This window comes from Strix uralensis, chromosome 2, assembly GCF_047716275.1.
Source record: "Strix uralensis isolate ZFMK-TIS-50842 chromosome 2, bStrUra1, whole genome shotgun sequence".
Classification (NCBI taxonomy): domain Eukaryota; kingdom Metazoa; phylum Chordata; class Aves; order Strigiformes; family Strigidae; genus Strix; species Strix uralensis.
In genome coordinates this window covers 36008056-36030732 of record NC_133973.1, presented here as the reverse complement: position 1 = coordinate 36030732, position 22677 = coordinate 36008056, and the positions used below count along the sequence as shown (strand labels likewise).

Below are 22677 nucleotides of genomic sequence, written 5' to 3'. Positions count from 1 at the left end.
GAGGAGGACTTGTCTTACCAAGAAGTTAAACCTCTAGGTTCAGCCCTTTGTCTGGGTGTCCTTTCTAACCAATCAAAGGAGATAAATACCTCCAGAGGACAATTCCCTATGCCATCTTTAGGAGGGAGCAAAGTAGTGCCTTTTCTTCCTGATTGCCTGTAATGGCAGACAGGATGACCCACAGAAGTAGATGTTTAACTTGCAGGTGGCTGAAGCAGGGTGAAGTGAATGCTCTCCTAAGCATGTTCACACAGAGCGTTAGTGCAGGATAGCAAGCCTCCTATAAATGCTCGCCCCAGCATACCACGCAGTAAATTCCCATAGAGACCAGTCTAGTCTAAGCAAACACAATCTGACCCTTTGGGGGTCCAACAGATTATGAGAAGAAAAAAAAAAAAGAAAAAAGCCCATCAACCTGTATATTATGATGTGTATATCTGAAATTATTAATGTCTATCTGTTTCAGTGCAGTTTAGGATGTCTTCACCTCTGCCTTTCCAAACCTTTTTCAAAAATAATCCTTACTCCTGGAGCTAGCTTTGCAGAGTTGTGTGGGATTGCAGTGATGCAGACTGTACTCTGCTAGAACTTTCTAGCCTGAGTTGCACTCCAAACACCCACAGACTTGCACTGGAAATTTTAGGCTCGTAAGTCTCAATGTAACTTTTCAAAGTGGGATAACAGAACCTGTATCACTCACAGGCTTTTATATATTAAACTGCTTTTAGACTAAGTCTGGCTTCTGAAGTCTCTCTCGTTACCAGTCCTTTCTGGTAAGGTTACTGTAACATAAATTAGAAAGGCTGAAAGAGCAAGTAATTAGTGTGCTTACTGTGAGAGGGAACAAACAAAAGAAAAACAAAAGAATCTATAGATTTCTGTGTAAGCATGAAGGGGATAAAAAAAACAAAGCCCTTTTTACTGCACCTTAGTGAGGTTCATCACATAGTGTTTCAATAACAGGAGTGTTCTCAAGAAAAAAAGAGACAGGAACATACAAGGTTCTGCCTTCAGACTCCTGCTGAGCAATAATGGAAGTATAACTAATTAAGGGCCTGATCAAGGGCCCATTGAAGCCAAGTGAAAGCCTCCCACTGATTTCAATGGGCCTTGGATCAGCTCTAAGTGCGTGGAGTGTAAATATGACTGCATTAAAAACATGATGAGCTGATGTCTACTTTCAGTCAGGGCTGGCTCCATTATGCTGTGCTGCACCAGAGCTGGCTCAAAGGTTTTCAGGAGCATCGCAAGGTCAAAGGTTACCACTCCAAAATGGAGAGCTTGAGCAAAGCTACTCTTGATCTGAGAAGGGTAAATGGGCAAAGCTGATAGAGAGAGGCCCAGGGGAAGGTTGTGGTGAGCCAAGCTTGCTGCTGGTCCCGCCGCTGGGGGGATGAAAGAAAAGAAATTAGTACCTGTACAAGAATTTCCCTCTACTCAGCAGTGGTGAGACCACATCTGAAGTATGGACCCCTGTTCTGGGGTCCTCAGTACAAGAGAGACATGGACATACTGAAGAGAGTCCAGTGAAGGCCCACGAAGATGACTAAGGGGCTGGAGCATATATTCTATGAGGAAAGGCTGGGAGAGCTGAGTCTGTTTACCCTAGAGAAGAGAAGGCTCAGGGGGGCATCTTATCAATGTATATAAATACCTGAAGAAAGGGTGCAGAGAGGATAGAGCCAGGCTCTTTTCAGTGGTGCCCAGTGACAGGGTACAACCTGAAACACAGGACACTTTCAGGAAACTCTTTTTTACTGTGAGGGTGACTGAGAACTAGCACAGGTTGCCCATGTAAGTTGTGGAGTCTCCATCCTTGGAGATAATCAAAAGCTGCCTGGACACAATGCTGGGCAACCAGGTCTAGGTGGCCCTGTTTGAGCAGGGGATTGGACTGGATGACCTCCAGAGATGCCTTCCAGCCTCAACCTTCCTGTGATTCTGTCATTCTGTGAATGTATCCCCATGTCCTCAGGCATACCCATCTCAACTCAGCAGCCTGAAATTCCAGAGCTCTGGCTAGACCAAGGTGCAAGAAAATAGTGATTTTGAAATTCCCAATAGTCTGTTGTCTACTTTTCCTGTGCAGAAAGCCAGTTCTGCTCTCACTGATGACAGTGATCTTTTTATCACACTGTTCAGATAGCCCTTACATGTTGATTTGTAAGAACTGAAAGCTAATGACTCTGTAAGGGAATGGCACTTATTTTATAATTTCTTTTAACTCAGAGTCTTGACTAGTTTGGTGCTAAACAGTTTGTAGAGAATGGAAAATCTGTAATTGCATTATGTATTAGTCCTCAGGTTCCACAAATGGTTCTTTTCCATTTTTTGGCCATTTATAGTACATTAGCTTAGTTCTTAGACAACAAATATTCTCCCCAGTTTCCTAGTGTGGGCTGACCTACAGCACAGTCTTCATATGTCTGTTCCTGAGGTCACTCTCTAAAGCCTATGACACAGCTGACTACAAAAGTTGACACATCAATATCATAGGAAAAAAACCTCCAAACCTAGCTTGAAAGGCTATTTTCAGTCCATAGAGGAGCATGGAGAACCAAACCTTTGATTTCCAGTGCTCTATGGTCTGTTACTCCTCTTTTTTACATCTTGTTAAAAGCATAACTTCAGACTGTCTAGGGGCCTTCCTACATGCACTGCTTCAGAGCAGCCATACCTTTTCCCTACCCCAAAACATAAATAAATAAAATTCTACCCCTGCAACATCTGTTTACTCCCTTGTATTCTGAGTCAGTAGATTAGTCTTAGAGAAGAAACGTAATGTAATATGTTAACACTCAGGGAAAAAAAAAGACACTCAGTCATCCATAAGCAAAAAACCCAGAATACAGTTCATTCTGGTCTTAATTCTGCAATCAGCAAGAAAACTGCTGCATGAGAAACTATCCAGTCTGAAAAAAAATATATCTTCTTTCCATTACTATAGTAATTCTAAGCTGTGAAATGCATGTTCTTTTCCCACCAAAGGGGGATTAGTAGCCAGAGAACAAGAATTTGTCAAAATTATTTATCAAGTCAGGCCTGTTATTACATGAGTTAGTTTAAAGTCATGCACTGTGCCAACTTTTAACACCCTCTTCAGCCTAGTAGAAGAAGGAAGTTAAATTAGTAGACTCTGGTACAATGGCAAATATTTTAAACATCTGAAACGCACATGCCAGGCAAGTCAGAAGCAATCCTCTGTTCTCTAGTTCCAGTCAAAATAAAAGCATATCCTCAGTTTCAGCCAGAAAACAAAAACAGGGGCAAACACACAAGAGCACACATTATGCAAGCTGGGAAAAAAATCAGCCTTCCCAATGACCAATAAAAAAGGAAAAACAGAACCAGAAGTCAATCTGTATCCTTTTTTTTTTTCTATTCTTTAATCTACGATTGGTTAATGAATGGTATGATTGAATCCAAAACCTGCTTTATAAACATGCAGTATGTGCAGAAGACTAAACTGACCCTGACAGGAAAATAGATATCACCAATAATAGCTGATCTTTACAGAATGAGTTCTAGGTAGAGGAAATAACTGATTTCAGATTGTCACTGATTTTGTGGGTGTTCTCTTCAGGTTAACTCATAGCATTGTGTTAAATTTATTCAGATTAACACTTTAGGTATTATTTTACATACATTTTCTTTTTAATCAATGATCTATCGATAACTAGTTCTGATAATCCTTTTCTCTTGAAAAAGAAAGAAATAAAATGGGGGAAAAAAGATGCAAAATCAAGAAAAGCCAGAGAGAGTAAAAAATCTTTTAAAAAAACCCAACAGAAGTCTCTAGAGCAAAAAGGAAGAGATTTTCCCCTTTGCAGACAAGAAGCAATTTGTGTTCTGAGGTGATGCATCATAACGTTGACCGAAGAAAAATATGTATCTCACTTGGCAAGGTGATTTACCCTCATAGGCTTAAAAAATCTGCACATAAAGCACTCTTAAACATGATGTCACCATTACTGCTACCTTGCTGTCACCAACGGAAATCCAACCTTATCTAGTAATGAATCAGTCAATCACACCATTGCTCTGCATGAGGTGACAATGCAGTTTGGATCTTGATATTATTAAGTAGGCATTCATATCACACAAAGAGATAGATAGATGGATAGATAGATAGATAGATAGATAGATAGATAGATAGATAGATAGACTGACCGACCGACCGACCGACCGACCAGATAGACAAACAGAATCATATATATACACATACACATATATGACTTTGATTGTGAAGAAGCACGTGGTAAGAATCCTTATGCTAGACCTGTGCTGCAGCTGGTGGTTTTAGATACCACAAGCAAACCCCTGCTCTGTGTTGAGGTAGATCCATTCAAGATCAACATGGTCAATGAAAACCTCTCTCCTGAGCTTAGCTTCCATGGGAAAGTAAAAACAGAACCGTAGCAACAAAGGAAAAGAAATTATGATAGGAAGAAAAGATTGAGAGCTGCATTTTTTAAGTGTTGGTTCCACAGAAAGACACAGAGCAATTCTTCACAGTGACATGAAAACTTTTCCCTTCAAAGACATGAGAACTTTTGAAAAAATTTCCATAAAGCACGAAGAGTTCTTAAAAGCCAGGTTCATTTACAAAAGAGGTCTCCCCAAATCAAAGATAGGAAAACTGCAAATAGGTAGTTTCTCAGATTCTCTTCAGATCCTTGTGCAATCTATTTGTTTAAAACAAAATCAAACAAACAGACTTCTCTAGATGAATTCCAGCACTATGCTTCTGACTGCATCCAAAAAGATAAAAGAAATAGTATCTTTCATACCATGGTTTTCCATTTTTCCGATTAGAAACTGATATAAGTTTTTGGGAAGAGAAGACAGGTCTCAGTGTAATTGTCTTTGGACTAGAGTTTATAAAAAAACAAAGATTTGAAAAGGGGAAGGTCCCTATTTTATCCAAATTGAATGATTTGTCCATAATTCAAATCAGTTCATTTATTTTTAGACATAATTGAACACCTTAGGGCACTCATGGAGAAGCTGTATAGATTGGTTTCTGTTCTAGCTAGTTCAGATGTTTGGCTCAGAGCCTAAAGAGATTACTTCTGGGCAAAAATAAAAAGGATATTTTAAAGGTCCATTTTGCTACTAAAATATTTGCTTAGTAAAAACTATTGGTGACATTTGCTACTATTAAATTTTAATTTGTCCAACTTGAAAAAAAATCGATGCTTTAATTTAATGATTTTTCTACAAGCAAGAAGAATACAGAACATGCTGTTGGGCAATTGATAAGGAATGATAAACACAGGAATTCAGGACACAATTTTGCTAATACACCAAAGAATAATAGCAAACAACATTTTTCAAGACTGTACCATAATTTGTATTGACTATTTTTACACTGGTTAGAGACATGACAATTTGTTGACATAGCTGTCCTAACAGGATATCCTGGGACAGACACTCCTACTCTAACAAGAATGCAGTTCTATAATATGATACCTCATTTCACTTGGGACACATGAAGTTGTCACAGAGATTATACCTCTTACTACAACTCCAGAAGCTACTTTCTGCTAAAATATGAAAGTATTCTCATAGCAGTAAAGAGATGCCCACGTAAATACAACCATTAGAATAAAATACGTAACACAGAGTGCAACAATATCCTAAAAACCTCTCAAAATATGTTTCAAAACCATCTTTCAACTTGCAGCATAGATTACAGCTCCTGTTTTGAAGAATTAGTATTTCTAGTACTAACAAGAGTAGGAATACAACCCTTGCATGGTACTTATACATTATCATTTGGAGTAGTTTAATCTACGTGTCTTTACTGTTTTCCACAAAAAAAAAAAAAAAAAAAAAAGATTTTTTAAGGTGTTTAAGTGTCAACATAAGTACATGTGTCCCACAAAGTACTTTCAGAGCTGGCTGGACATCTACTCCCATTCATTTCTGTGTCCACACCTGTCTAGATGAAATTTCCATAAGTCCCCACGTGTGTTCCAGGCAGATCAATTATTTTTATAATTTGACACAGCTGCTGTCAAAGGGGTGGTGTCACAGGCTGGCAGGGGGTAAAAGAACAGTGAAAAGAGACCACAAATAGAACGTAACAGAAGGTGCCTTTTCTGATCATTGCAGCCCGCAAGGTTAAACCAAAGTAATTCCCTTCTGAGTGGCCCCGAAGGAGTTAAATAATTCACAAGAACTGGCAGACAGATGAATGAATTCCCTGCAGGGAGCTCAGCAATTCAATCTGGGGTACTCCTAAAAGAAGATTGGGTATCTTCATGGGTTACAGTCTATTTGAAGAAAGTGATAAATGGCAATAGAGGCCACAAAATCTCCCCTGTCTCACTTCCCCCTTTCAATTTTCACTCCTGATAGACTGTAGACATATTAACAGCTTTCTATGTCTTTCAAGGGTATGTATTTCTGGCAAGGACATATACATTTCTGTCAAGGTTTACAGAACATTTTGTTCTGCACCATGTATACACATTCTGCTGGATCCTATTCCTATTATATATTCAAACACCACACATAAGATTACCATCACACAATCTGTCTTGAGCTGTCCCAATGAGCAGAAAAAGTCCGAACTGTGATGTAAAAAATAATTCACCCTTTAATAATTCTTATCCAGAATGAACTGGACTGATCTTTATGTACTGATAGGCACACCACAGGAGAAAAACACAAAGGTATCTGTTCCCAACCTCTCCTCATCAATTCTTTCATCCATCTGCACCTGCTCTTAATAGCTTCATGGAGGCTTGTCATTTCAGGAACATCTATCCATAATAGAAGTATTTTATCAATACAAGTCCTCATGCCCTTCTCCATTATGCCACCAAAAAACAATTTCAGTGGCGTTTAACCATCTGCTTAAACAGGTGTGCAATTGCTTTCCTGACTAGAGAGGTTTTGCAGTATTACTACCTTAATCCATGATGAAGGCTGGCAAGCCTTGACTTTGTCAAGCATTCTAGACCACCAGTAATTTTCAGCTTAGCCAAAAATACTACAGCACTAAGTGTACTTTGTACAGTCAGCAGCAGGTCATCTCAGGAAGTACTGGAACAAAGGAACATACTTACAGTATTGCAGAAGAAGGGAGAAAATAGTGTTAAATTTATTTCTAAAAGGGATTAACTAATGCATATTTTACATTAAACTAGTACTCTCATTCTACTACTGAACGATTTTACTTGGATAAAATAAAAAATCAAACTCATTTTTCATGGGTGATTTAAAGTCTAGGAGACTTCTATTTAAAAAAAAAAAAAATTATAATCTATTCTAGTCAGGAGAGTTACACAGTGAGTTATTCTCCAAATCCTATCACATCCAGAGTAAAGAGGGCATAACTTTATACTCTTCTCAGAAAACAGAGGGATGTAGCAAGATGAGAAATACAAAGAGCTGCACAGCAACAGAAAGTTGTGCAAGCAAAGCTCTGTGCGGTACATTTAAATATAAATTGTTCCCTGATTAAAATTTTTATCCCATACCTAGAAACTTGTAACTTAACCAAATATGCCAAAGACAACTATTACTCTAGAGCTGAAATTGTGCCTCAGGGGTAAACATATTGACTGTCATGGCTTACCAAGACCTTCAGGGAAGCTACTTAAGTTTAATGAATCACAGAACTGTCACCATTTGAGCCTCTGAAGCTGCATATTCTGCACCATGTGGGTAATACTTTGAGCAGCAGAAGGCACAAATTCCTATGAAACTGTCCCATGTGAATTCTCCACTGCCTAGCAGTATGTTCAGTCCAAGCAATGGCTCCTTCTCAGTTGCCAGTTTTCAAAAAATTTCCAATAAATTAATGTGATTGAAACCTCTAACTGCTCTGACAAATGTGGTTGAAACTGATCTCTAAACTGTTGAAATGTTGTTAGAAGAGGAAAAAACCCTCACTGTAGTCACCACAGACTTATTTCTGTAGGAAATCAGAGTAAAAAAGAATGATAGCCCTGGTGTAATTTATAAATATATTTTATTTTAAAATGGTTGAATTAAAAAAAAACAACCAACAACACGGAAGTTGGCGTATAAAAAGGTATTAACCTCAGTGTTTCCAAACAGAAGAAATTAGGCATTTTTTTCAGTCACATTAAATACCAATCTTTGCTGTAGCATCTCCATTAAAGTGCAAAGAAGAAGTCACCAGTTTAAATTTTCTTTCAGCACTGCCAGAAAAGACCTGTGATTCATCCATCTAACTGCCATTGTTTTGGCTGGGAAAAAAAAAGAAAATTAAAAAAAAAAGAATGATGCACATGTCCACATAATCTATTTGAAATGAAACATTGTCATTTCTAGAGTGCTTTTATTCAGCTCTGCTCCCTGTTACGCTGTTTTCATACTCTTCTGTCAAACAAGTGGAAACATCTTGGACCTTCAATGTCTAAAGCCAAACTCCAAAAGCTCAGTTCTTTCACCTTTTCCTCAAATATTATGCACTAACCCATCAAAGAGTGTCCTGTCTCCTAAGATAGATCTGTATAGGCTGGTAGCCCTCACATAGCACATCTTACACAAATAGTTGTGACCCAAACACAGTACAGCAATGTTAGCACAGCACTATGTCCAAGTTAGTAACCTCGGCTGACAGGCTGACTGGCTCCTCTAGGAGATCCTGCCATGCTGAGACAGCCACCTGGTCTCCTGTCTCCAAACTGGGCCTGTATTCTACTGTTCAATCCTCCCCTCTTTGCATCATTCACGTGGGTTTCTCCAGCCTTTCCATGCCTTTGAGCTCTTTCAAGTATTTCTACCCCTGCACAGTATTTCCTCTCCCCTATCTGGCATTATCTCCCTGTTGTCCCCCTCTCCCCTACTCATGCAGCATGAGCTGGTTCTGCTGAAGGCAGGTGATCTCCTTAGGACTAAATACAGAAAGCCAAATTCTGATGTTTCTTCCCACAGAAAGCAGTCCTGCTAATCTCTTGAAGAGTAGAGTACCACTCAGTGTGGCTATGCTTGGTAGAACAGGCCCTGAAGAAGAAGTTCAAGATTTTGGCTAATCACTAAAATCAGCAGCAGTAACAACAAGAAGGAAAAGGGTATCGAATGAAGATGTGTATATTTCAAATAAAACATATTCTGTAGAGCAGAGACCTTCAGATTCAGAGAACACCAAGAAAATCAGGTTTAAATCATGGTTGCATTTCAACAAAATATACAACCAAAACACAGAGTGCCCTATTTGACTATGCATCTACCAAGAAAGAGGCCAGAGGGCAGACGGTGTGGGGAATAGGTAGATGGTTTGCAGCTCTTTTCAATTTCTCTGATCTAGCTCAGATTGCTATCATGACTTTCATTAATGGAGATATTGTGCATAACTTCCGTGGTAAAGAATGTACTGTATTGTGCTAGGCAGAATGAAGAGAGGATTTTAAATCATAATAAAAGTTGTGCTGAAAAGTACAGCCTGAGAGACTCAAATTAGTAAGACAGATTTTATTCACTAAAGAATTGCAGTGAGGTGTTTCTCTTTTCAAATAAGGAAGTATAAGATAATTATAAAGTGCTGGGGTTAAATACTCTGTGTATATTTCCTGGAAGTGGAGGTGTGATGTGATAAACCCATTAGTTCTTGACTACTGTTAATTATGTGTTTGGGTATGCCAAAGTAATTTTCTGGACCAGTTTAGTAATATGGTAATAATTTCTTTCTCCTTGAATCTAAAATTCCCCTAAAATCACAAAATAAGTGATTTTGGAAATGATGTGACCTTGTGGATAAATAGAGCCCATAAACAACAACAACAAAAACACCAAAAGAACCCCTCCTAAGCAGAAAATTAAAAATTATCCAAAGGTGCTAGAGGTCTCATGCCTGTCTGATAATGTGAGAAAAACTTGCCCTTCAGAGACCTGAAAAGCAGAAAACAAATGGTAATTACCATCTGACAGCTTTCTCTATATACAAAGAATTGGTAGATCCTAATGGGCAGGTGTCCACATTAGAAAAAACATTAATTAGTACCCTTGTTGGCAGGCTCAGCTGAGAAAAACATGACTAAACGAGCATGGAAACTGAAGTGCCTTCTGTGATGATAATTGCATGTACCCACATTTATTGTAATTTGGAATGTGATTTTCCATTTGGATCTGAATCACTGAAAGGGTCTAGTTGTTGTGACAACATACAGGGATAATGACTCTATTAAAATACTCAGGGCCTAATTTCCAAAGGTATTCATCACCCACAACTTTAATGGGATCAAAAAACTTTTGGTAGCTTGGAAAAATTGGACACTCATTATAATTTCAGTGCCAAAACTGAGAAGTAAGAATTATGAGAAAGCCACAAAGTAGCAGTGACTGTCGAGACAATGAAAAGCAACACCAAACTGAAAGAATGGATTTCATAAAAATGAGGAAGACAGAAAAGTGTGAGAGGAAAAATGTTTTGTCTTCTTTCATTTTACATGAAGATAAAAAAGCAGTAATAAATCTTGTTCCTGGGAATTACACACATAAGCAACTTCCTTCAGTAGCAGAAACACAAATTCAAATACTATATTAAAACAGAATTATAAAGTTTCTAGAAAAGTTGAAGGTAAATTGTATTTTTCACAAGGACAGATTGTAAGCACGTATGAAATTATATGGAAAAGCCTGGTGTGATTTAATCAGATCCTCAGATGTATTGGATGAAGCCTTTCACAAGAGGCTGGTCCCCAAGGCTGTAACACTGAAATGACATTCTGGGCACCAATATGCATCCATCTGCAAAAAAGACCAACAGCTGGAACCTGGGAAGATCTAGGTCGTTGTGGTGATGTTCCATAAACCTGATTTATCTGACCAGTTGCAGAAACAATTACACACCATCTCATAAAGCCCAAGCAAGTTATTTTCCGCTCATGTAAGTGTTTGGAGTGCCTGTTTTAAGTTTTCCAATTGTTATTATAATCACTATGGTAAACATGTTCTTTTAACTTGCTTGATATGAGACCTTTTGTAGCCGTGATTCATACCAGCTTGCATCAAATTAGTAATTACATAGCAATCAATTTAGCAAAGTGAAAATCATTCTGAGCTGAGGAATTGCATCATCAGGGTTGATTTCAGAGGGTGGACAGAAAAATGAAGATATTTTGTTACTACTTTATACTCAGAAGAGAAAAATTGATTTCTCTCTGATAGAATGCAAACCAAGGTGGTCACTTTAATTTGGGCATTTCAAATACCACAGAAGAGCCTGGAAGGAAGTCAGAGCCTTAAGCCCTTACCCAGTACTGAGACATCTCTGTCTAGACTGAGCCTACCTGTGGTCTGACCACATCCAGCAGAGCTTCAAGAAGATGTATAACAGGTCTGCCTGCACTTAATTTCACCATCAGGGCATAGATGCCTATGTTGGATAGCATTCTCCAGGCTTCTGCAGATGAAATTGCTCTGAAAAGTGAAAAAGAGGAGATGAAAAATAGTCCGTAAAGCTGCAGATCAAGGCTTTGCAAAGCAGAACGAGCTGTTCCATTGAATGGTTAGGAAAGCCTGGAATTGATCTGTTGTAGTACAAATGACTAGCAGAGCTTTTTTTTTCTCTAAAAGCAAACAAAAAAATAATTTTAACTAAAGGATATAAAGAAATGACAAAACATCTTACCTAAATCTTGTCCCCATTTTTCTGTTAGTAAAGATTAATTTAGCTTTAAATTACCTGGAGTTTTCTGAAGTGTTAAGCATTTAAGAATTATACAGCAGACATCAAAATCAAGTCAAGCTGCAAAACTCAGAAGATTTTTATGTATCTCATCTATTTTGCACAGTGGTGGAACACTTATGTTAATAGGACAGTATGGGAACTCTCATGTGCTTATCTTTTTATTTACCAGGTTTGCACATAGCATAATCCAGAATTTGGGGAGGAGAAAAGACACCATTAAAATAGGAAATAAGAATGTTTTAAAAATTGGAGAAAAAATATTTAAATACTCTGACTACATTTATTCTTGATTAAAATTTCACAAAACAGGTCTTAGGATATATATTTTTAATTCTGACTAATAATGAACTTCCTCATAATTTTAAAATACAGGAGAAAATGGAGTTTAAAAAGATAACTGTAACGTTTTTTTCTCAAAAAGGTAACCATAGTTAACCACAAATAAATATAGAGTAAGACCAAGAAAACCCCAAATCAGAGTAATATAACCAGAAAATTCGCTAAACGACCTTAGAGACTTCTGTCTTCTATACCATCCGGTGCAGCATGGTGCAGCTATATCCAACTTACCAGAAACTGTCCTACCTCTTAAAGTGGAGACACTACAGTCATGTCAGTACATCCCAGGGCCAAGCTGATGAGCATTATGGTGATGCAGCTTCCCAGCCTAGTCCCTCCACAGGCGTGCAGCTGTATTAGCTCACATCAGCAGTAGACAGGAGATCTCTGTACTGTGGCTCGTGTACTTGTCCTACATTTACAGGTAAATGCACTCAAGGTGACAGAAACCAAGAAGGTTTGTGCAAGAAAATTCACATACTCTTGTGAGTCTTTGATGCCTGGCATTGCCTTCTATGAGTGCTGGCTGTGCTAGTGCGGCTCTGGGGCAAGGTATCTCACTCTTTCATACATAGGCTGGGCCTGAGCATACTCCTGCTCTCTGCTCCCTCTGTACCACTGTACAAGGTGTTCATCCACGCTGGGAGCCTTCAGCCTTCATACAGGACATAGGCCCATGGGCAGCTCCAGACGTTGCTCTCTACCATACTGCTGCTTCTAATTTATGCATGGAGGCATGTCAGACAAGAGGGAAGAGTGGCTAAAACAATCAAAAAAGGTGGAGGAAAAGACAGAGCTTTGTAATGTCGAAAGAGCAGGGATTCTGTTAGAACAATAGTGAGGGAAGGGTGTATGATACAGGAGCTTAGAGGGCTCAGGAAAGAGCTGTCACGTAGGAAAGAGATGGACAGCCTTCTGAGAGACATCAAGGTACAACAGAGGAGCCTAGAAGATATATCTGCTAGTGGTAATATCATTACAGTTTGATACCTTCGTAATGGAATCCCATCTCTATTAGAGCACATGCTTTTCCCTTTAGAAGCCAATAGCTATTAATATTTTATTACTATTAACACTTAATTAGATTAAAAGCAGCAGAAATGTCTAGCTTCATGAGCTGACCTTTTAGCACTCACATCATATATGTTATTTTGGGGGTGGTTAAACTTCGAGAGAACTCAAGCTAGTACATTTTGAAACCTCTCCATTATATGGCACTGTATATAAAGTGCAATCAGCTGTACTATTTGAAGAACACATAGATTTGCTGTGTCTGACTTGGAAATCTTTAGTCTGGTTCACACAGACTTTGTCCGGATATTCCAGTTAAAATGTATTCAAATCCCCAAGATGCAATACAGATGTCTACATAACACAATACAAAACATACCTAGGTAAAAAACTAACTCAGGTACTAGCAGCACAGTTACATTAGTGCAAGGTTCTTGCAGACTAATTTACTTGTTGACAGTTATTGTTCTTTTAGAGGCTGCTTGGGGATCTCTAGGCAGCATTGCACTGTGCCGAGATGGCATTCCCTTACAGAAAACCACCTTTGGTTTTAGTTTGAAGCAATAAACATGAATGCTGTCTCTAGCCTCAGCCAACAATGAACATGAGTCTCCTAGAGCAGTCAGAACCCTTTGTCAGCTTGGTCTAAGTACCAGAAGAATGGCAGAAGCAACAGTGCAGTAATTTTTCACCCTGTTTTGCATTTTTATTAATGAACATTTTACATCTCTCTGTCATTTTTGATCACGTATTATATAATACATTGTACGCATCATTAAAATAAGAATATCACCACGGCATCTGAAGACTTGGGGTGATGCTATGATTGAGCCTGTGCAGTTCAAGCAGTAGAGAGTTCCTGCCTCAAAGATGTACAGTCTATTTAGATAAGATAGATAGTACGTGTGGGTTTGAGGGGTAGAGAGGGAGGCATGCACCGTGTGATAGCAATAAACAGTGTGCTAGTTTCACAACCGTTCTTTTTGGAAGTGTGGGAGAGTGTGAAGAGAGGGAGAAGGAAGGTTAGTTATAAAGTTAGATGGAGAGAAAAGGGAAGGGAGAGAGCATTTTAGGAAAGGTGATGGGCTGGGTAAGACAAGAGAGAACAAGAACAAGAAACAGTACGTGGGGGTGAGGAAAATGGGAGGTGAAGGGTAGGAGCAAACCTTTAGCACAGCAGAAAGATGATAGTCAATACCACAGCAATTTCAGAGAGAGGGGGCTTCATACCCCCTGTCTTTAGCCATATAACAAGTAAGTATTTAGTCTGATATAGTCATGTCAACTGTATTTCTAATGAGTTGAGCCCTTCCACCAGGGATTCATCTGAGACACCTGGATAACTTGCCTTCAGAGGTGAAGGTTCTCTCTGTTGATGCTACAGGGAGTCTAAATAGCTTACGTAGACTGTATATCAAAATTTTTAGTGGGCTGAACTTAGGTGATGTGAACCCCAGGCCATATGTTTGAAGGTCCCCATTTTGACTGTGTCTGCTGCAGCTCCTATCATTATCTTCATTAGCTCTGAAAAGCTGGCAGATTGAAGGCCAGGGTTGCGACTTTGTGCACTTGGGGAAAGATGGAGTTTCACCCTAAGGTGGGAAGGTCATGGATAACAAAGTAATCATATGGAAAGTGCTACACTCTCATTTTCTGATTTTTTCTGTGTGGAAGACACCAATTTGAGAACAAAGTCTCAGTTCTTAAATGCAGAAAGGCTGGTTTACCTCAGTATTTCTTTTTCTTAATGCTTTTGCAGTTTCACTGAAAAAGATCTGTGTAAGCCAGACTGAATATCTGCATAAGCATCCAAAAGTTCAATTTTCTCTCAAGGAGTAGTAAATGTGTGGTATTTTCAGGTATTTTTCAGTTGAACAGGGAGGAATTTTCATTATTAGCATTTTTGCATCATCTGACACTTGTTCTTTTTCAACGTAACTGCTTTTGAAGATTTTTTAAAATAGATTTAACAACAAAAGGCTGCTAAAATTGGAAACTGTGTGAGATACTTTGTTATTATTCAGTTGGAGCCAAATCTGACACTGAAGACAGTTCTTGTTTAAGAACTTTCATTGAATGAACACGATCATAGCACAAAACAAAGAAAAATGTCAGTTCCCCTAGTTGTATGTTCATCATTTAAGTCTCACAAGGTACCTGAGGAAATAGGTTCAGTTTTGAAATGGTTGATCTGTTTTATTCAGTTATGAGTTATTTTTACAATGTATCAAGGCAAGTGATAAACAAAGCATATTTTATTAGGTCATTATTCTCTTAAATAGTTTAAATAATGGTTTCTAGATTAGTTCAGGTATGCTTCTACTTATAATTTTTTATGTGAAATCTTCAGTCTATAAATATTCTTTAAATGTTTCTTATTGAAATATGGAATTTAATGCTATAAGAATACAAACAACCAGCTGAGATTTTCCCTTTGGGGGGCACAGAAGCAATGAGTTAATAAACATACACATTATTAACAGCTGAAAAGATCAGATAAGCATTTTTAAGTCTCTTTTCTATAGTCAATCTCCTCTTTTGTGTTTCTACCAACTTTTTAAAATAAGGCAGATGCAGTTGTCTCAAGTTAACTTACATTTCTGCTGTTACAATTCAGAATATATTCATGAATTATGCCCTAAAAAGGAAAATAGCAGTTTCTTAATAGTTTGATCCAAAGGTCTTTGAATTAGTCAGAACATCTCCACTGATTATACAGCTTTTTACCATGCATTAATTGTACACAGCCACTGTACCTGCGGTCTGGAGATTTAGATGACAAAGCATATGTAAGATTATCCACTCTGTCTTGAAGACCATTTGCTGAGATGTAATTTATGCTGGTTTGTCCAATGTAGTTTTAGCAGCCTTAAGTAAAAAGCTTTCCAACCTTTTTAGTACAGCATCACTACATCACTTTGTTGCCAGGATATTCTTCTCAATTTTCAGCTTATACTTACACTTCCTTAGTTTCACAATGTAGGCTAGAAATGTTATATGTAAGACTTAAACACTCCATTGCAATTACATTCATCCATAATTTGTTAGAACACCCAAGATGAGCTCCTCAAAAGCAAGCAGTACATATAGTTTGTTGGCTGTTAAAGTACAGAAGTGGAAGGTCTCCTCATGTTTAGTCAACCCAACTCATTGTCTTAGAAGAGATGTATTTTTACTGGGATCTGAGGGAATCAAATAAATCTTCAGACATTCTGTAGGGTGGTGTTCAGCTGCCAGCCGAGTTCAAATCATGATAAGGGCCTTTGTAATGGGAAATGAAAATTAAGTTGATGTAATTCACCCTCTAGAGCAAAGAAACTAAGAAAGTATGCTTGCCTTTAATCATGTAATAATACCACAATGTTACTTAACTCCCACATTTGGTCTTTCAGATACCCAAAATATTTCTTTATTAACCTATCACTGTGTAATGTTCCCATTAGTTCCTTAATGGCCATTTCATATTAATGCTTAAGTGACTCTTCTACAGTTGACAGCAGAAGCAACAAGTATTTAACAGCATAAAAATGTAAAAGAGAACTGTTCATAAAATTACTCTGCAACTTCTGGCACCGTTACCACAATAAATTAAGGATACTTAAATGCCTGTAGTTCTGAGGTTTGCTGCCAAAGGTAGGATTTTTTAATATTTTTTTAGATTCATGTTCTCTGCAATCAATTTTAATAGTTTAATAATGTGAAGTTCTTTATTTAAGAAAAACTGAAAACCTGAGACTTACAACAGCCTAGGTCTTACTTAAAATGCCAAAAAAATAAAGTCTTTCTCTTCCTCTTTTTTTTTTTTTCCACATATTTGAGTATTCTCTCCCCTGCAAACTCTCAGATATTTTTTTTCTCTGTATCTTGTTCAAACAATTTTTTATTTATTTGTGTTCTGGTAGATGCAAGTACATTAAAAAATGTTCATACATACTCAATAGCAGTCAGTAACATTTATTTATGCTGCTTCTGTTCCCAGAAAGGTTTCCTACCCTCAGGACCACCACATGCCATCCCCACAGTTTAATATGTGAATATTTGTTCCTCATAGTTAGAGAATGACAATGTATTTGCAATGGATTTAATACATGACTTTGTGAGCTTTGTATCTTGAGTCTGAGGGGAGTTGACAAGCTTCTCTAGAATTGCTACTTGATTTTCTGCCTGGAAAAAAACAGAGATTTTTCCATACATATTTCACAGACCAAGTGTGAATGATGAGTAAGTTAACTAAAAACTATGAGAAATGTAAAAACTATATTCTAGAACCCAGATAAATAAATTCAGTTCCTCCTGCTGTTAATGCAAATTTCCTCCATGTAAGGCATCTTATATCAGAGCTACTGAGAGTGCTTTATGACATCTGAACACATTAATGAGCCATACTCATCCCTACTGATCAATAACTCTAGTGAACCCAGCTAAGGTACACCCTCGGTGAACTCTCCTTACTTCATCTATTCAAATACTGTATTTTAAGATCATTCCAGCTGATGCAAACTGAAATCATCTCTTGTGCCAAGCACAGTATAGTCCTCTGAAATGTATTCTTAGCCATTCAAATGCTGGGATCACTGCAAGGAAATGCAGATTACTAGTTAGTGTTCTCACCTTTAAAGCTGAGGATGAAGCCAATTTGCTTGAGATCACACTGTGCTGGGTCCTGCACAAATATAATCATTACAGTCCCAACCCCAAGAGTTAATTCTAGAAGAAAAGACAAAACAGGTGGTTGGGATCAACCACCTTTCTTGGGATAGGCAAGACAGAATAATAAAAATAAACAGCATATATACACTATTTTTTAGCTTTGGGACAGGGAAGCATGAAAAGCAACTCCCATAAATCTAGGCAGCTTGAATTTTAGAAATAGTAAAATAATGCCATAACACAGCACATCTCATTGTTAGAGGTCCTAAAGATAGGCTATTAAGCTATTTTTTTCCCTTTGTTAGATATGTGTCCAGATAGAAATGAAAGTTCCTGTGGTGTTTTTCAAAAGAAAGAGCTCCAACTCCTTCCAACAATCCCTCTCCACCTAAAATAAGCTATGCTTTTGAGAGCTGAGTGTAGGCTATTGCTAAAATGAATAACACATAATGAGTCCTGCATTTGCCTACACACCATTGCCTAACAACCGGTATCTAATTCATTACTGTAAAGCATTTGAGGATGTCACGAGTATGAAAGACACTATATAAAATGAAATTCTATTATTCTCATTTAATAGTGTTTCAAACATAACACCATTTCCATGTAGTTTGAAAAGTAATTTAAGATATCCCAAGATAGATTACTCTAAGCTAAATTTTCAGAAAAGGTTCTTCTTTGCTTCTTGCTCATTGAATGTGCATTTAGTGATTGAATAGCTCTTCCCTTAAAGGATATATCAATGAAATTACTAGGGATTTGCCACTGAAATACTTTCAAAAGTAACAAAGCTTCACAAAAAGTATGTGTAATGGATCTAATGTATTTGAGTTCTGATCCATAGCTCAGCCAGAACAGGACTGACGAAATACTATTAGAAATTTTAGCCAAAGTTCTAGATTACTTCAATAGATTTCTAGCATACAGGTGCACTCTGCACTTGTGAACTGACAAAAGTACAAAAAAAGTTTCAGCCGTGCAGTAAACAAACAAAACAAATATAATGATCTCATCAATTTGTGTCAGCTGAAGCTAACAGCCATTGAAGAGGAATTTACAGGATGCACCCATGTCCTTCTATCAGAAAAATTACAGGAGGACCATGCACTCTCTTGCCCAAAAATTCTTCCTTACAAGACAAGTGACCAAGGTACTCTATATTTTGATTCCCATCTGGAATTTGATGCAATCCTCACTCTTTGCTTATGCACGACACTGAAAATGTTAAGTCTGCGCTGCCTTGTTGGCACTATTGACATCTTCTTGTGTGCCCTCTGACAGAATCTGTGGCAGACTGTGCAGCATGGGAAGTCAGACAAGGAGAGGTTTATACAGAGGTGCCTGATTTTCTTTGGCTGAGAAGTGAAAGAGCGATGTGAAGGCCACGCTGTATGTGTTGACACTTAGAGCATCACATTAAACCCATGAATGTTGTAACAGCGTGATAATAATTTGAGATTAAATTCAGTACAAGACAGGACACCACAGTCTTGAGATGTTGTAGGACTGTGCAACTGTTCATTTGCCTTAAGGAAGCTTATAGAAAGGAAATATCTTTAAATCTATCTGGCTGTTCAGTGAGAAGAGGCACCATGAGTTGATAATAATGTTTACATTTCACAGCAGTGTCAAACAAACTCTTCAAAATAAAGTAAGGCCAGACACAGCTGGGAAAAAAAAAAAAAAAAAAAAAAAAAGGAGGGCAGGAGAAATGGCTCCACTAGAAAAGGAGAGTTTGCAGTTTCTTTTTTACACCCTCAGCTGAATGAAAGGCCTCACCAACAGTCCAAAAACTAAAAAGAAACATTTTAAATAGTAATTTTTACTAGTTGAAGTTAGCATGCTTCACATACAAATTTACATTTCACATGTCCCTTCTTGCATCACAACAATATCATCTATCACTTGCACTTCACATGCGTATCACTGAAAGTATGAAGAGCAGGATTTCTTGCTTTTTATGCACCAAGGAAGATGGTAGCTCTCTCACACAGGTATGCAAGGGTAGCACACGTCTGCACAGAATCCAGTCTCTTAACAGAGCACAGTCTGTCTCTGCTGCTTCCCTGAGGTTGTGAAAGATTTGGGCTCTCGGCCCCAGAACAGGTACACTGTCAGCAACAGCCCATGGATTCAAAGCCCTGCAGAAATAACTCCATGCTGACATAGCTACAAAAAACAATACAAGCCTCACTGTGTTAGATGAAAAATAAGGCCTGCTTTTCTTGATGTGCTTTCTGTGGCAATTCTTGTTTACCCAGTAGTCTCAAGAGGGAATACTACCACAGTCTGCCCTTAAAGACAAGTTCTGTCCTAAAAAGAAACACTGGATTGTTTGTTTGTTTGTTTGTTTTAAAAAGAAGAGAAGGCAAGTCTTACTCTGCTGTCAGTCTGTATTCAAAATCACATCTGCTGAAGTCAGGACCAAAAGTATGTTTTCATGGGGTTTTTTTTTCCCCAAATTAATCTGTTAGAACTCATTCTGTCAGAGAAGATGGAATTCCTTCTTTATCTGCCATCAGAAACCATATTTCTTAACAGTGTTCAAATTTTCTTAAAATATGCCATTTTGATAAAACAGGCAAGTAGAAAAATTTGCTTAGCTTCCAGAAGAACTTCGTAGTGTGTATGTGTGCACACACTAGTGATCATTAGAGAAAGCGAAAAATGCAAAACTTGAGAGAATAATTTCATACAGATTCTAAACTTCAGTGATAACAGTAAAAGAAATTATTTTTTTGAATAAATACCTGGAAAATAGGATGTCATTTTTTTAACCTGTCCTATTGAGAAACAACATTCATCCAAGAGTACCTTTACCTTCTAAAGAAGGAAGATCAGAACTTCAGTAGTCCTGGTCATTTCTCTTATGAAAAGTAAACAAAACCCTTTCAATATTTTCAAATGCAGCATTTAGTTGAATCTTGTCTGCCATTTCATGTTTTCTCTCTAGTAGGGAAATTCACACAGGTGACAGTAGCATAAGCCTGAGAACCTTTGCTTTTTTCTTTAATCTGCTGTACTCTAACTGCTGCAGTGAAGATATGCAGTCCCTTTACATGTAAATGTTTCTGTGCTTACCTGTCTGTGGTCTCAGGCCACTACTAGAGGAAACAGTACATTCTGTTAGTGCTTGCCTTTACCAGCTTCTTTAAAACAAGTATTTGATCATTAGCAGAACTCAGAGGCTCAAAAACTTATAACCTTCTCCTTACGTATTATGCTTAATACTTTCACTTTAAAAGGAAATTATATTCTAGTCTCCTATGTCCTTATGATAGACGTCATCATTAGTAAAAAGTATTTAATAATATGCAAGAGCAAAGTATTAATATTTAAAATCACAGTTTGTTATTAGTCTAACAAATCCAGCCTTCCATCTTCAGGGCTCAACATTGATCTTTTCCAACTGTTCGTTCCTGATAAACTATAAGTCCCCTAGCGGAAGGAGGTGTTTTAAGGTCACATAAAGCAACACAAATTACTGACGATTTTCACGGTGCTGTGGTTTCTTTTGATGATTAACACTATGCAAGAAATTGCTGTACAGGAGGTTTTTTTTTTTTTTTAAACTGGCACTCTTGTGCTATTTCTTTCTTCCTCCTTTTTTTCTTTCATAGTAATGCATGAATCTGATGCTGAATGCTACATTATCAGCATGGCTTAGGGCATTAACCTCACCACAGATTCAGGACATAACCTTAAACCCTTCTCTTCATATGAAATGCTCTAAGGGATATGCGTAAGGTTGTGAAGCACTATCTGCTCGTTACATGCGTTCCAATGTTTCCTATTACTCTGAAATTTGAGCTTTTTGTTAGCAGAAGTCTAACTTTCTGAAGTGCATGTAGCAGCATATTTGGTGTAGAAAGTACTTCTTTTAAATTTTTTTGCACCAGATAGAAGCCAGTACTGGGATAAGACAGAGATGGACAGACCTCACTTCTTCTCAAGTCATGAGATGATCCTACTCTTTTAAATAAAACAGGAGGAGTATCTCTTGTGGCAGCCTGGCACCTCTGCAACAGGGTCTGATCATATCATAGCCAAATAGCATTGAAAGACTACATATATCTTGTCAAATAACACCTAGCAGGGACCATTCTCACACCATTCTCAACCCATGGCTTGCCACAATGCTGTTTGTTGGTATAGACCCAGCCAAAGAGAGATGCTGCCATGCTGAATCCTGTCCCCAGCCATTTCAGCAGCTACTGCAGGCCACCTTGCCCAGAAACCCCCACCTTGCCCCAGAGCTGAGATAGGGGGGAGGGGGCATCTGTTTAGGGTTGCTGCCCATTGAAGTCATATTTTGAAGGAAATTCTCTCCTCTGCTAAGGTTTTTGGGGAAAAAAAAAGCTGCTTGGATCAAGAGCTGACATCTGCACACCCATGGCCCACAAGACCCTCTCTCACAGCCTAGACAGACAGGCAGGCTCCTACACTCATTATTAAGTGTTGACACCTGGCCCTCTTCCCTTTGGCTTTTCCAACTGGACTTGTCCGCTGTGGTTAAAACTAGTGAACATCTGGGCTGTCTGCATTTTGAAGATGGTTGTGGGGAAGGGGATGGGTAACTGCAAGCTCTGCTTACCCACAGGGCTGGGACTCAGTCACTGAAGATGCTTGTATAGTTTCAGAGATCATAAGGGTGAGAGCAGCCCCACTGCATCTTCTCAAAACCAGCTAATTAGAGTTTAAAGGGCTTTGAAGGGCTGAATGTTTTAATTCAGCCCAAACTCTGACTCTGAAATCAGGAGACTGGACCCAGCCTCTATTGCTCTGGCTGAGGCGTGCTTTGGGGCATCGGTCCCTGTTAGAGGGAATTCCACCAAATCCAAGGGCTCTTGATTGACAAGGGCTCTTCTGTCAAAACAGGCTTAGTTACAACAGCTACAACAAGTGTCTGAAATGGGAAAACAAAATTAGATTAAAAAAATTATACCAAAAACAAGTGACAAAGACAAACAGGTTTGACTGGGAGTCCCTCATGTATCAAAGAAAGA

At 38.2% G+C, this 22677-nt stretch overlaps 1 protein-coding gene across 6 annotated transcripts in view; it reads left to right on the top strand.

Moving 5' to 3' along the window:
- The window catches only part of KCNJ6 (potassium inwardly rectifying channel subfamily J member 6), a 173455-nt gene that overhangs the window by 27168 nt on the left and 123610 nt on the right, over window positions 1-22677 (top strand). The gene's annotated exons all lie outside the window — the stretch shown is intronic.